The 13,960-nt window shown below is 44.9% G+C and overlaps 1 protein-coding gene across 2 annotated transcripts in view; it reads right to left on the bottom strand.

The window, feature by feature from the left end:
* tub (TUB bipartite transcription factor) overlaps positions 1–13,960 on the bottom strand; it is a 31,384-nt gene that overhangs the window by 14,797 nt on the left and 2,627 nt on the right. The gene's annotated exons all lie outside the window — the stretch shown is intronic.

Here is a 13,960-nt window from a genome sequence, read left to right as displayed (position 1 = left end):
GTCCAGTCACTCGAGAATAATATGGATGAGCTTCATTCGAGAGTCTTCTATCAGAGAGATTTGAAAAGCTGAGATATTATATGCCTTGCAGAGACGTGGCTGGATGACCATGTATGTAGAACTCAGTGGTTTCTCCAGGCAGCGGCGCGATCGGACGAATGTGGCCTCAGGCAAATCCAAGGGGGGAGGGGGTGTCTCTTCATAAACATCAACTGGTGTGCTGCTTCCAGTGAGGAAATCTATAGCTTTTGCTCACCAGATATAAAAAGCTCATGGTAAGCTGCAGACTCTTATCTACCAAGATAATTCTCATCTGTAATTATCACAGTTGTCTACATCCCTCCACAAACCAACACCACTTTGGCACTCAACGAACTGTATGGTGCCATAAACAAACATGAAACTGCTCACCCAGAGGCAGCGTTTCTGGTGGGTGGAGACTTTAACGCAGGGAGACAACAGTTCTACTTAGGGTTGCAAAATTCTGAAAACTTTCAGTAAATTCACAAAACTCTAGTTGGAGGATTGCGGATTTCCTGCTTATTCCCTCCGGATTCTGGATTTCCTGTTTATTCCCTCCGGATTATGGATTTCCTGCTTATTCCCTCCTGATTCTGGATTTCCTGCTTATTCCCTCCTGATTCTGGATTTCCTGCTTATTCCCTCCTGATTCTGGATTTCCTGCTTATTCCCTCCTGATTCTGGATTTCCTGCTTATTCCCTCCTGATTCTGGATTTCCTGTTTATTCCCTCCTGATTCTGGATTTCCTGCTCATTCCCTCCTGATTCTGGATTTCCTGCTCATTCCCTCCTGATTCTGGATTTCCTGCTCATTCCCTCCTGATTCTGGATTTCCTGCTCATTCCCTCCTGATTCTGGATTCCTGCTCATTCCCTCCTGATTCTGGATTTCCTGCTCATTCCCTCCTGATTCTGGATTTCCTGCTCATTCCCTCCTGATTCTGGATTTTCTGCTCATTCCCTCCTGATTCAGGGAAACCTCCAACTGGGATTTTAAGAAAACCAGGGAATGTCACGCCTTGGTCTTAGTATTTTGTGTTTTCTTTAATTATTTGTTCAGGCCAGGGTGTGACATGGGTTTATTGTGTTGTCGTATTGGGGTTTTTGTAGGCAATGGGATTGTGGCTGATTAGGGGTGTGTCTAGCATAGGCTTGGCTGCCTGAGGCGGTTCTCAATCAGAGTCAGGTGATTCTCATTGTCTCTGATTGGGAACCATATTTAGGTAGCCTGGGTTTTACTGTGTATTTTGTGGGTGATTGTTCCTGTCTCTGTGTAGTGTTCACCAGATAACCTAATTACAGCCTTTCACGTTTCGTTTGTTGTTTTTGTATTTATTTAGTTATTTCATGTATCGCTATTTTTTCATTAAAGAACATGAGTAACCACCACGCTGCATTTTGGTCCGACTCTCCTTCAACAGACGAACGCCGTTACAGAATCACCCACCACACCCGGACCGAGCGGCGTGGTAACAGGCAGCGACAGTAGGAGCAGCGAAGGGAGGAATGGACACGGGAGGATGTTATGGACAGCAGGAGTATGGAGTATACGACTTGGGAGGAAATAGACAGGTGGGCGGTCGACCCAGAGAGAGTGCCGGAGCCCGCCTGGGATTCGCTGGAGCAGTGCGAAGAGGGCTATAGGAGAATGGAGTCGAAGAGAAAGACACGGCGGCGCAGAAAGAAACCTGAAAAGCAGCCCCAAAAATGTATTGGGGGGGGCTCAGGGAGAGAGTGGCAGAGTCAGGAGTCAGACCTGAGCCAACTCTCCCTGTTAATCGTGAGGAGCAGCGATCAAAGGACTTCTGGACTTGGGAAGAGATATTGGACGGAAAAGGACCATGGGCACAGCCTGGTGAATATCGACGCCCCAAAGAAGAACTGGAGGCGCCGAGGGCGGAGAGGCGCTGGTATGAAAAGGCAGCACGGCGAGGCGGATGGAAGCCTGAGAGTCACCTCCAAAAATGTATTGGGGGGGGCTCACAGGGAGTATGGCGATGCCAGGTAGGAGACCTGCGCAAACTCCCTGTGCTTACCGGGGGGCTAGAGAGACCGGGCAGGCACCGTGTTATGCTATGGAGCGCACGGTGTCTCCAGTGCGGGTGCATAGCCCGTTGCGGTACATACCAGCTCTTCGTATTGGCCGGGCTAGAGTGGGCATCGAGCCAGGTAAAGTTGGGCAGGCTTGGTGCTCAAGAGCTCCAGTGCGCCTGCACGGTCCGGTCTATCCAGAGCCACCTCCACACACCAGTCCTCCGGTAGCAGCTCCCCGCACCAGGCTTCCTGTGCGTGTCCTCGATCCAGTACCACCAGTTCCAGCACCACGCACCAGGCCTTCAGTGTGCCTCGCCTGTTCAGCACAGCCAGAGCCATCCTTCTCTCCTGCGCTGTCGGAGTCTCCCGCCTGTTCAGCGCTTCCAGAGCCTTCCTCCTCTACAGCGCTGCCGGAGCCTCCTGCCTGTTGAACGCAGCCAGAGCTGCCAGTCTGCATGGAGCGGCCAGAGCTGCCAGTCTGCATGGAGCGGCCAGAGCTGCCAGTCTGCATGGAGCGGCCAGAGCTGCCAGTCTGCATGGAGCGGCCAGAGCTGCCAGGTTGCATGGAGCAGCCAGAGCTGCCAGTCTGCATAGAGCTGCCAGTCTGCATAGAGCAGCCAGAGCTGCCAGTCTGCATAGAGCAGCTAGAGCTGCCAGTCTGCATGGAGCAGCCAGAGCTGTCAGCCTACATGGAGCAGCCAGAGCTGTCAGCCTGCATGGAGCAGCCAGAGCTGTCAGCCTGCATGGAGCAGCCAGAGCTGTCAGTCTGCATGGAGCAGCCAGAGCTGTCAGTCTGCATGGAGCAGCCTGAGATGTCAGTCTGCATGGAGCAGCCTGAGCTGTCAGTTTGCATGGAACAGCCTGAGCTGCCAGTTTGCATGGAGCAGCCAGAGCTGTCAGTCTGCACAAAGCTACCAGTCTGCATGGAGCAGCCAGAGCTGCCAGTCTGCATGGAGCAGCCAGAGCCGCCAGTCTGCATGGAGAAGCCAGAGCTGTCAATCTGCATGGAGCAGCCAGAGTTGCCAATCTACATGGAGCAGCCAGAGCTGTCAGTCTGCATGGAGCAGCCAGATCCGCCAGTCAACCAGACTCTTCCAGATCTGCCAGTCAACCAGACTCTTCCAGATCTGCCAGTCAACCAGACTCTTCCAGATCTGCCAGTCAACCAGACTCTTCCAGATCTGCCTGTCAACCAGACTCTTCCAGATCTGCCAGTCAACCAGACTCTTCCAGATCTGCCAGTCAACCAGACTCTTCCAGATCCGCCAGCCAGCCAGGATCTGCCGGAGCCAACTACCTGCCTGAGCTTCATCTCAGTACTGGGCTTCCTCTCAGTACTGGGCTTCCTCTCAGTACTGGGCTTCCCCTCAGTCCCGGGCTTCCCCTCAGTCCCGGGCTCAGTCCCGGGTTTCCCAGTCCAGTCAGTCCCGAGCTGCCCCTCAGTCCCGAGCTGCCCCTCAGTCCCGAGCTGCCCCTTAGTCCCGAGCTGCCCCTCAGTCCCGAGCTGCCCCTCAGTCCCGAGCTGCCCCTCAGTCCAGTGGGGTTCTGGGTGAGGACTACGAGGTCATGGTCGGCGGCGAGGGTGGACTATCCCAGGACGCAAGGGGGAGGAACTAAGACATTGGAGTGGGGTCCACGTCCCGAGCCGGAGCCGCCACCATGGACAGACGCCCACCCGGACCCTCCCTATGGTTTTGAGGTGCGTCCGGGACTCCGCACCTTGGGGGGGGTTCTGTCACGCCTTGGTCTTAGTACTTTGTGTTTACTTTAATTATTTGTTCAGGCCAGGGTGTGACATGGGTTTATTGTGTTGTCGTATTTGTTTTTTTTTTGGCATTGGGATTGTGGCTGATTAGGGGTGTGTCTAGCATAGGCTTGGCTGCCTGAGGCGGTTCTCAATCAGAGTCAGGTGATTCTCGTTGTCTCTGATTGGGAACCATATTTATTTAGCCTGGGTTTTACTGTGTATTTTGTGGGTGATTGTTCCTGTCTCTGTGTAGGGTTCACCAGATAGGCTGTAATTAGGTTTTCACGTTTCGTTTGTTGTTTTTGTATTTATTTAGTTATTTCATGTATCGCTATTTTTTCATTAAAGAACATGAGTAACCACCACACTGCATTTTGGTCCGACTCTCCTTCAACAGACGAACGCCGTTACAGGGAATTTAATGAAAGTTCACGGAATTTTCCAACCCTAGTTCCACCTCACTTTTATCAACACGTCTTCTGCGACACTAGGCGCGCTAAAACCCTAAACCACTTTTATTCTACCCACAGAAACGCATACGAGCCACTCCCTTGTCCTCACTTCAGAAAATCTGACGACAACTCTATTCTTCTGATTACTTATTATAAACAAAAGCTCAAACAGGAAGTACCAGCGACATGCTCAATACGAAAGTGGTTTGATGAAGCAGACGCGAGGCTACAAGACTGTTTTGCTACTACAGGCTGGAATATGTTCCGGGTTTCATATGATAGCATTGAGGAGTTTACCACACCGGTCACAGGCCTCTTCAATAAGTGCATAGATGATGTGACTACAGTGACTATATGAACGTATCAAAACCAAAAACCATGGATTACAGGCAATATCCACGCAGATTAAAAGTTAGAGCTACCGCTTACAAGGAACGGGACACATGGACGCATACAAGAAAGCCCGGTACAACCTTGGATAAGACATCGAAAATGCAAACGGACAATATAGGAGAAAGGTGGAATCCTATTACACCGACTTCGATGCTTGTCGTATCTGGCAGGGTTTACAGACGATAACGTATTACAAAGGAAACCCAGTGAGATGCAGAACGCCCAAACGAGCTAAATGCCATTTATGCACACTTCGAGGAATACAACACTATGTCTTGCGTGAAAATCCCAGTACCGAGTCAATGTGCAAGAGTATGCGGTAATTGAGGTAGATGTACATATAGGTAGGGATGAAGGGACTAGGCAACAGGATAGATAAACAGTAGCAACAGCGTTGTGATGAGTCAAAAGAGAATGCAAAAAGGGTTCCAAGCACAATTTCACTTCACACTGCCCTCTCCTACCTGGACAAGAGGGAAAGTAACTATGTGAGAATGCTGATCATAGACTACAGCTCAGCGTTCAACATCACATTCCCCTCCAAGCTGATTGTTTGTACAGATGAACATAGTACCTTCAGGTGTTTGGAAATTGCTCCCAAGGATGAACCAGACTTGTAGAGGTCTACAATTGTTTTCTGAGGTCTTGGCTGATTTCTTTTGATTTTCCCATGATGTCAAGCAAAGAGGCACTGAGTTTGAAGGTAGGCCTTGAAATACATCAGCGGGTACACCTCCAATTGACTCAAATTATGTCAATTAGTCTATCAGAAGCCATGACATAATTTTCTGGAATTTCCAAGCTGTTTAAAGGCACAGTCAACTTAGTGTATGTAAACGTCTGACTCACTGGAATTGTGATACAGTGAATTATAAGTGAAATAATCTGTCTGTAAACAATTGTTGGAAAAATGACTTGTCATGCACAAAGTAGATGTCCTACCCGACTTGCCAAAACTATAGTATTTTAACAAGACATTTGTGGAGTGGTTGAAAATCAAGTTTTAATGACTCCAACCTACTCCAATGTAAACTTCTGACTTAAACTGTAGCTCCATTCTTGTGTATATTTATTCACCGTGCTACTACTTATTTTATTATTATATATTTTTTTTAATCTGCATCATTGGTAAACAAGCATTTCAGACAGCCACTGGCAATTTTTTTATTGAACCTTTATTTAACTAGGCAAGTCAGTTAAGAACAAATTCTTATTTACAATGACGGCCTACACCGGTCAAACCCGGACAATGCTGGGCGCCGCCCTATGGGACTCCCAATCACGGCCGGTTCTGATACAGCCTGGAATTGAACCAGGTGTCTATAGTGACGCCCCAAGCACTGAGAAGCAGTGCCTTAGACCGCTGCGCCATTCAGGAGACCAGAAATACATACACTATATTATACAGTATACTGATTTGATTATTGAAACTCAGAAGTTGAGAGAGACATCAAAGTGAGGGAGCACAATTTCACACTTCCATTTTAATTCATGCTGCTTACGTATGAAGTCTGTATCAAGGCCAAGGAGCGTTTCAGCAGCCACTAAGGTGTTTAATTGGCAGGCAGAGAGAACCGACTTCTCGAACATCATTACTCTGATTAGATTTTGGACAGACTTAGCACCTGAGTGCATGCTTCACTTCTCTGTAAGGGCAGCTTGATTAGCTTTAGAATGCCACTATGTGCCACCAGAGACAGAAACATGAACAGAACCGAGTCCAATCCAGCTTGAGGAGGTTTGAAAGGATGAGTGTGTGAATGAGACGCATACAGCCATGTACCTTATGGAGCATGGGGCATCTTAACATTGACTTTTTAGAGCTCAACTCATTAAGACAATACAGCAATATAATACAGCTATCAAAGGAGATCAATTGGGAGACAAATACGTGGTCTGGTGTCCATGCAGCTAATTTCACATGCAATCTGTTTTACTCTACATGATACCAAAGTGGTATCTCTTGCTCTGCACCACACTCTCACATGGTGCATTTCATTCTGGCACAAGAAATGAAACTTCCTCCTCATTGAAAACCTGAGGATATCAATTGGAGTGTTTCATTTCCCTCACGGTAGAAGTCAGAGCTGAGACAGATGGAGACGTGCTGTACAGTTGGCCAACAGACAGAGAGAGAGGACCATGCATGCTGCTGTAGCCTGTCTGTCTCTCGGTCTGTCTGGATGCAGCAACTGCAAGCCTGACCTTTGTGCTTCCCCTTCCTCTCCTTCTTGCCGCTGCCTGTCTGCGGGGTGGAGCTGGTCGATGCCTTGCCCTTTTTGGCTGAGCGAGGGGCCTGGTTGTCCGCTACCACCTTCACCTCCTCATGTTCAGCTTCTTGCACTACGTACGGCACGGCAGGAGCCAGCGGACAGAGGGAGTTAGCAGGCAGGTGGGGGGAAATGATGAAGATAAAAGTAAGAGACTAAACAGAAGGGTACTGTCAGTTAAGGTTAGCCTATAGGGAAAGAAAGAACAGGTAAAGACAGAGTTAGCAGAGGACACTTTGCAAGGTTATAGGAAGCAGACACACAACAGAGGCGTTTCTCTTGCCTGGGAGAGAACACTGTTTATCGCCTCATGTCAAACAGGTCATGAATGTGCTAGCTCTGTGAAAATTGCAAATGCACAGCATATGCTCCTCCCAGCAACAACATGTTCCAGGATTAGATAATAACAAATGCATACTGTAGCTACAGTCCCTTGAAATTGGCACTTTGATTCTAACATGTTTATCTTAATCTTATCAACTGCTTGGTTGCCTTAGTATTTCCCCTACAGCCTCCTGAATATCCAGTGGTATGTGTCTATTCTCGTAAAAATTCGGAGCCCAGATCCGTCACCGCGGAGACATTCACAGTCTCATTGTGGGAACCCATTTCTCTTCTAATTATTCCAAACAGCTTCAAGGGGAATAATAGAGCAAATGCTTCAAAAGCTCTGAGCAGAGAGCGATGGAGAGACCTGTATTCATGACCTGAAGTTACTGTTAGCATATATGGAAACTAACAACTGGTAGGCCTACATACTATATTTCAGATAAGCATGAGCCTGAAGTCAGTTTCTGAACTAGGTTAAATTAAATCTGTTTAGTCCACCTAAAATATTCTGTTAACAATGTCACTCTATATTTGGGGCGGTCAATAATTTACAAATATTTTCCAGGTTTTTCTGCTTTATGATTTATCTACTGGATGCTAATCTGATTTATAGCAGAAAAAACATGCTATTTACAGTGTCAAGGAAAAGTAATGTGGATTACCTGGATTTCTGCATAAATTTGTCCTAAAATGTTATCTGATCTTCATCTAAGCCACAACAATAGACAAACATAGTCTGCTTAAACTAATAACACACAAACAATTTTACGTTTTAATGTCTTTATTGAACACACCGTGTAAACATTCACAGCGCAGGGTGGGAAAAGTATGTGAAGCCTTGGATTTAATAACTGGTTGACCCTCCTTTTTGCAGCTATAACCTCAACCAAACATTTTCTGTAGTTGTGGATCAGACCTGCACAATGGTCAGGAGGAATTTTGGACCATTCCTCTTTACAAAACTGTTCCAATTCCGTAATATTCTTGGGATGTCTGGTGTGAACCGCTCGAGGTCATGCCACAGCATTTCAATCGAGTTGAGGTCAGGACTCTGACTGGGCCACTCCAGAAGGAGTATTTTCTTCTGTTGAAGCCAATCTGTTGTTGATTTACTTCTGTGCTTTTGGTCGTTGTCCTGTTGCATCATCCAACTTCTGTTGAGCTTCAGTTGGCGGACAGATAGCCTTACATTCTCCTGCAAAATGTCTTGATAAACTGTTGATAAACTCATTTTTCCGTAAATGATAGCAAGCTGTCCAGGCCCTGACACAGCAAAGCACAAACCATGATGCTCCCGCCACCATACTTTACAGTTGAGATATGAAGTTTTGATGTTGGTGTGCTGTGCCTTTTTTTTCTCCACAAATAGTGTTGTGTGTTCCTTCCAAACAATTCATCTGTAGTTTCATCTGTCCAGTTGCTCTTTTGCGAACCTCAGACGTGCAGTAATGTTTTTTTGGGCAGCAGTGGCTTGTGGTGGTTCATTTCTTTACTATCAAATGAGGAGAGACAAACTTATCACACAAGTCAGAGTTGTACTTAAACCATATGATTTTTCAATGAATCCAGATTGGGTACGTAAATAAAAGCTGGAATATGAAACAGCATTTCCACTTCATACTGAACTTAACCTTTCATGGATATTATCTGAAGGATATACTGTAGATGTGGAAATGCATACAGTTTAAGGTTAATCAGATGGAAATACGAAAGGTACAGAGAACACGTAATCCCTCTTAGTCAGTGTTGAATTGATTCTTAAAATAGAGCTAAGAAAATGTGAGTTCTAAAGAGAGAAAAACAGTGGTTAATCTAAAGATGGTGAAAAATAAGGACAAGAGCGAGAGGGATTCTATTTTTAGCAAGACCAAACAGTGTGTATGCTTCCTTCACTAACAGTGTAGAGCCATCTGTGTGTTGTTAAGCATAAGGTATGAATCAAGGGACTCTCTCCATATGTTTGCTGCTGTACTGAATGAGCTCAAAGGCATCTTTTTGACATCTTTGGAAGGATGTGGCTGAGATTGCAACGGGAAACATTCAGAGAAGTTCAAAGCTTCCGTGTCTTCTGTGTATAGCAGGGGCTGTTTGACTAGTGTCAGAGGGGAATATTTTCATCAGGATCTACACTCACTGAAGGAAGATGAATCATATACTTTGTATTGACGTCACTCCACTCATATGCACTGAGCTGTTTCTGGAGCTTTCATATTCAGTCATCTCAAAATGTTTTGGCACGCATTATAAAGGTGATGAAAAAAGACTATAAAATAAATACTGAGCTTTAATAATAAATTATATTTTATAATAATACAATTGCTCAGAGAAAAATATTTTGTTTAACAAGTGATTAACCTCTCTGCGCACTGAACATAAATAGTCATATTAAACATTCATGAAAATACAAGTGTCTCACATTGTTCGAAAGCCTAGAATCTTGCTAATCCAACTGCGTTGTCAGATTTAAAAAATGATTTATTGCGAAAGAATACGCTGCGATTTTATGAGCACAGACCCCCATATCAAACTACTTATTCAACCAGCACTTGCGTAACAAAATCACAGATTGCATTGAAATAAATCGTTTACCTTTGAAGATCTTGCTCTGGTTGCAATCCCAAGGCTCATTGTTACACAATGAAAGGTCTTTTGTTCGGTTAAATCAATTTTTTATAGCCGAACACGAAACATTTTGTGAACGCTTATCGTTGAATTTCGTGTCATTCAATTTTCGACGTAACATCCAACGTGAAATAGACAGACTTTCCCTGACTTTATCCAGTCATGTTTGGTTTCCTTGCAATCAACTGTTTGTTTGTAACACAACCAAATTTGATGGGTCATTTTGTGGGATGTATTGACCCGGAAAAACCGATTGGAAGACAACAAGTGAGGAGCCCATTGTGCACCAATTATATGACCACTGTCTCGTTGATTGACTGTATTTTAACCCAATGACCACTGATCGTCTTGAAATCTAGCTGGGTAGATAGCCAATGAGCAGAGGTAAACGGCAATATCCCATGGTTCTTTGTTGTAAGATGAACGCTGGCGTAAGGACCGTTCTTTCGCCATTGCCAATTCAACCGTGAAGGAGCGACGCTTATTACGCACAGCAGTATTTCGGTGACTTGCATCTTCAGCTGTTTATTTATCCAACATCATGGTGAATAAGTCAAGGAAAGCTAATTCTAAGACTAGATATACAAATGTAGAAACAATTTGAGGAAATTGATCGTGAAAGAGAGACAGATCTGCTTTTTGAAGACTCCATTAGCTCGCATAGCTTTGATTCTGAAACTGAGGCATATTTTTTGAAAGGAGAGGACATTGTTTTGGACTGGTTGCTCTCATGCTAATGCCGTTGTTTGAAATTAATATAAAATATTATTTGTGATTGTTTTTACATTTTAATTGTAATATATAAATATGTACAGTGGGGCAAAAAAGTATTTAGTCAGCCACCAATTGTGCAAGTTCTCCCACTTAAAAAGATGAGAGAGGCCTGTAATTTTCATCATAGGTACACTTCAACTACGACAGACAAAATGAGAAGAAAAAAAAATCCAGAAAATCACATTGTAGGATTATTAATGAATTTATTTGGAAATTATGGTGGAAAATAAGTATTTGGTCACCTACAAACAAGCAAGATTTCTGGCTCTCACAGACCTGTAACTTCTTCTTTAAGAGGCTCCTCTGTCCTCCACTCGTTACCTGTATTAATGGCACCTGTTTGAACTTGTTATCAGTATAAAAGACACCTGTCCACAACCTCAAACAGTCACACTCCAAACTCCACTATGGCCAATACCAAAGAGCTGTCAAAGGATACCAGAAACAAAATTGTAGACCTGCACCTGGCTGGGAAGACTGAATCTGCAATAGGTAAGCAGCTTGGTTTGAAGAAATCAACTGTGGGAACAATTATTAGGAAATGGAAGACATACAAGACCACTGATAATCTCCCTCGATCTGGGGCTCCGCGCAAGATCTCACCGCATGGGGTCAAAATGATCACAAGAACGGTGGGCAAAAATCCCAGAACCACACGGGGGGACCTAGTGAATGACCTGCAGAGAGCTGGGACCAAAGTAACAAAGCCTACCATCAGTAACACACTATGCCGCCAGGGACTCAAATCCTGCAGTGCCAGACGTGTCCCCCTGCTTAAGCCAGTACATGTCCAGGCCCTTCTGAAGTTTGCTAGAGAGCATTTGGATGATCCAGAAGAAGATTGGGAGAATGTCATATGGTCAGATGAAACCAAAATAGAACTTTTTCGTAAAAACTCAACTCGTCGTGTTTGGAGGACAAAGAATGTTGAGTTGCATCCAAAGAACACCATACCTACTGTGAAGCATGGGGGTAGAAACATCATGCTTTGGAGCTGTTTTTCTGCAAAGGGACCAGGAGGACTGATCCGTGTAAAGGAAAGAATGAACGGGGCCATGTATCGAGAGATTTTGAGTGAAATCCTCCCTCCATCAGCAAGGGCATTGAAGATGGAACGTGGCTGGGTCTTTCAGCATGACAATGATCCCAAACACACTGCCCGGGCAACGAAGGAGTGGCTTCGTAAGAAACATTTCAAGGTCCTGGAGTGGCCTAGCCAGTCTCCAGATCTCAACCCCATAGAAAATCTTTGGAGGGAGTTGAAAGTCTGTGTTGCCCAGAAACAGCCCCAAACCATCACTGCTCTAGAGGAGATCTGCATGGAGGAATGGGCCAAAATACCAGCAACAGTGTGTGAAAACCTTGTGAAGACTTACAGAAAACGTTTGACCTCTGTCATTGCCAACAAAGGGTATATAACAAAGTATTGAGATAAACTTTTGTTATTGACCAAATACTTATTTTCCACCATAATTTGCAAATAAATTCATTAAAAGTCCTACAATGTAATTTTCTGGATTTTTTTCCCTCATTTTGTCTGTCGTAGTTGAAGTGTACCTATGATGAAAATTACAGGCCTCTCTCATCTTTTTAAGTGGGAGAACTTGCACAATTGGTGGCTGACTAAATACTTTTTTTGCCCCTGTGTGTGTGTGTGTGTGTGTGTGTGTGTGTGTGTATATATATAGAAATGGTATGGTGTAGAATGCAAACCCATACATCTCAACACAGCCAGCATGCTTCCTCCAATCAGTCTACATTAGAGGGAGCATCAAGGAGCTTGCTGGCTACAGCACCACTGCACCAAGCCCTGTCCCTTCTGCTCCTGCCAGTGTTCATCTGCCCAAATATATTTGTGCAGGCATGGATGTGCCTAAGGGCCAAAAGGGCACAGCATGGAGGCGTTGCTGTGTTGTTTGCAAGATGAAGTCTCCCATCACATGCACCACATGCTCAGTGACCCTCTGCTTTACATCAGAAAGAGACTGCTATGGCATCTGGCATCAGCAGCAGAATATTGTCTAGAGTTTTGGCAAAGTTGGTAGGGTTATATGGCAAAGTGGGTGGGGGCTAGTGTCAGTATATTATATCTGGAGTACTTTTCCTGTCTTATCCGGTGTCTTGTGTGAATTTAAGTCTGCTCTCTCTTTCTCGTCTTTCTCTCGGAGGACCTGAGCCCTTGGACCATGCTTCAGGACTACCTGCCATGATGACTCCTTGCTGTCCCCAGTCCACCCGGCCTTGCTGCTGTTCCAGTTTCAACTGTTCTGCCTGCGGCTATGGAACCCTAAACTGTTCATTTTTACTCTTGAGGTGCTGTCCTGTTGCACCCTCTACAACCACTGTGATCTCCACCCGGCACAGCCAGAAAAGGACTGCCCACCCCTCATAGCCTGGTTCCTCTCTAGGTTTCTTCCTAGGTTTTTGCCTTTATAGGGAGTTTTTCCTAGCCACCATGCTTCTACACCTGCATTGCTTGCTGTTTGGGGTTTTAGGCATGGGCTATATAAATACATTTGATTTGATAGAGGACTGAGGGTCTTCCAAATATTGAAAGTGTGTAAATAGTTACCCATGTTATTTTGTAAATGCATATATATATTTTTTCCCAGATTTTTTTTTTCTTCTTGGATATAGGGGTCGCTCTTTTAATTTTTGGATAAAAAAACGTTCCCGTTTTAAACAAGATATTTTGTCACGAAAAGATGCTCGACTATGCATATAATTGACAGCTTTGGAAAGAAAACACTCTGACGTTTCCAAAACTGCAAAGATATTGTCTGTGAATGCCCAGAACTGATGCTACAGGCGAAACCAAGTTGAAATTTCAAACAGGAAGTGCCCCAGATTTTGAAGGCGCTGTGTTCCAATGTCTCCTTATATGGCTGTGAATGGGCCAGGAATGAGCTTACACTTTCTGTCGTTTCCCCAAGGTGTCTGCAGCATTGTGACGTATTTGTAGGCATATCATTGGAAGATTGACCATTTTACACTACATCTACCAGGTGCTCGCTTGGTGTCCTCCGTCGCAATTATTGCGTAATCTCCAGCTGCGTGTATTTTTCCATTTGCTTCCGAGGAGAAACCCAACTGCCACAAATGATTTATCATCGAATAGATATGTGAAAAACACCTTGAGGATTGATTCTAAACAACGTTTGCCATGTTTCTGTCGATACTATGGAGTTCATTTGGAAAAAAAGTTTGGCGTTGTATTGACTGAATCTTCAGGTTTTTTCTTAGCCAAACGTGATGAACAAAACGGAGCGATTTCTCCTACACAAATAATATTTTTGGAAAAAATGAACATTTGCTATC

This window comes from Oncorhynchus tshawytscha, linkage group LG04 (assembly GCF_018296145.1).
Source record: "Oncorhynchus tshawytscha isolate Ot180627B linkage group LG04, Otsh_v2.0, whole genome shotgun sequence".
Lineage (NCBI taxonomy): Eukaryota > Metazoa > Chordata > Actinopteri > Salmoniformes > Salmonidae > Oncorhynchus > Oncorhynchus tshawytscha.
Note: the sequence above shows the minus strand (reverse complement) of the source record. Positions and strands in the feature narration are given on the sequence as shown.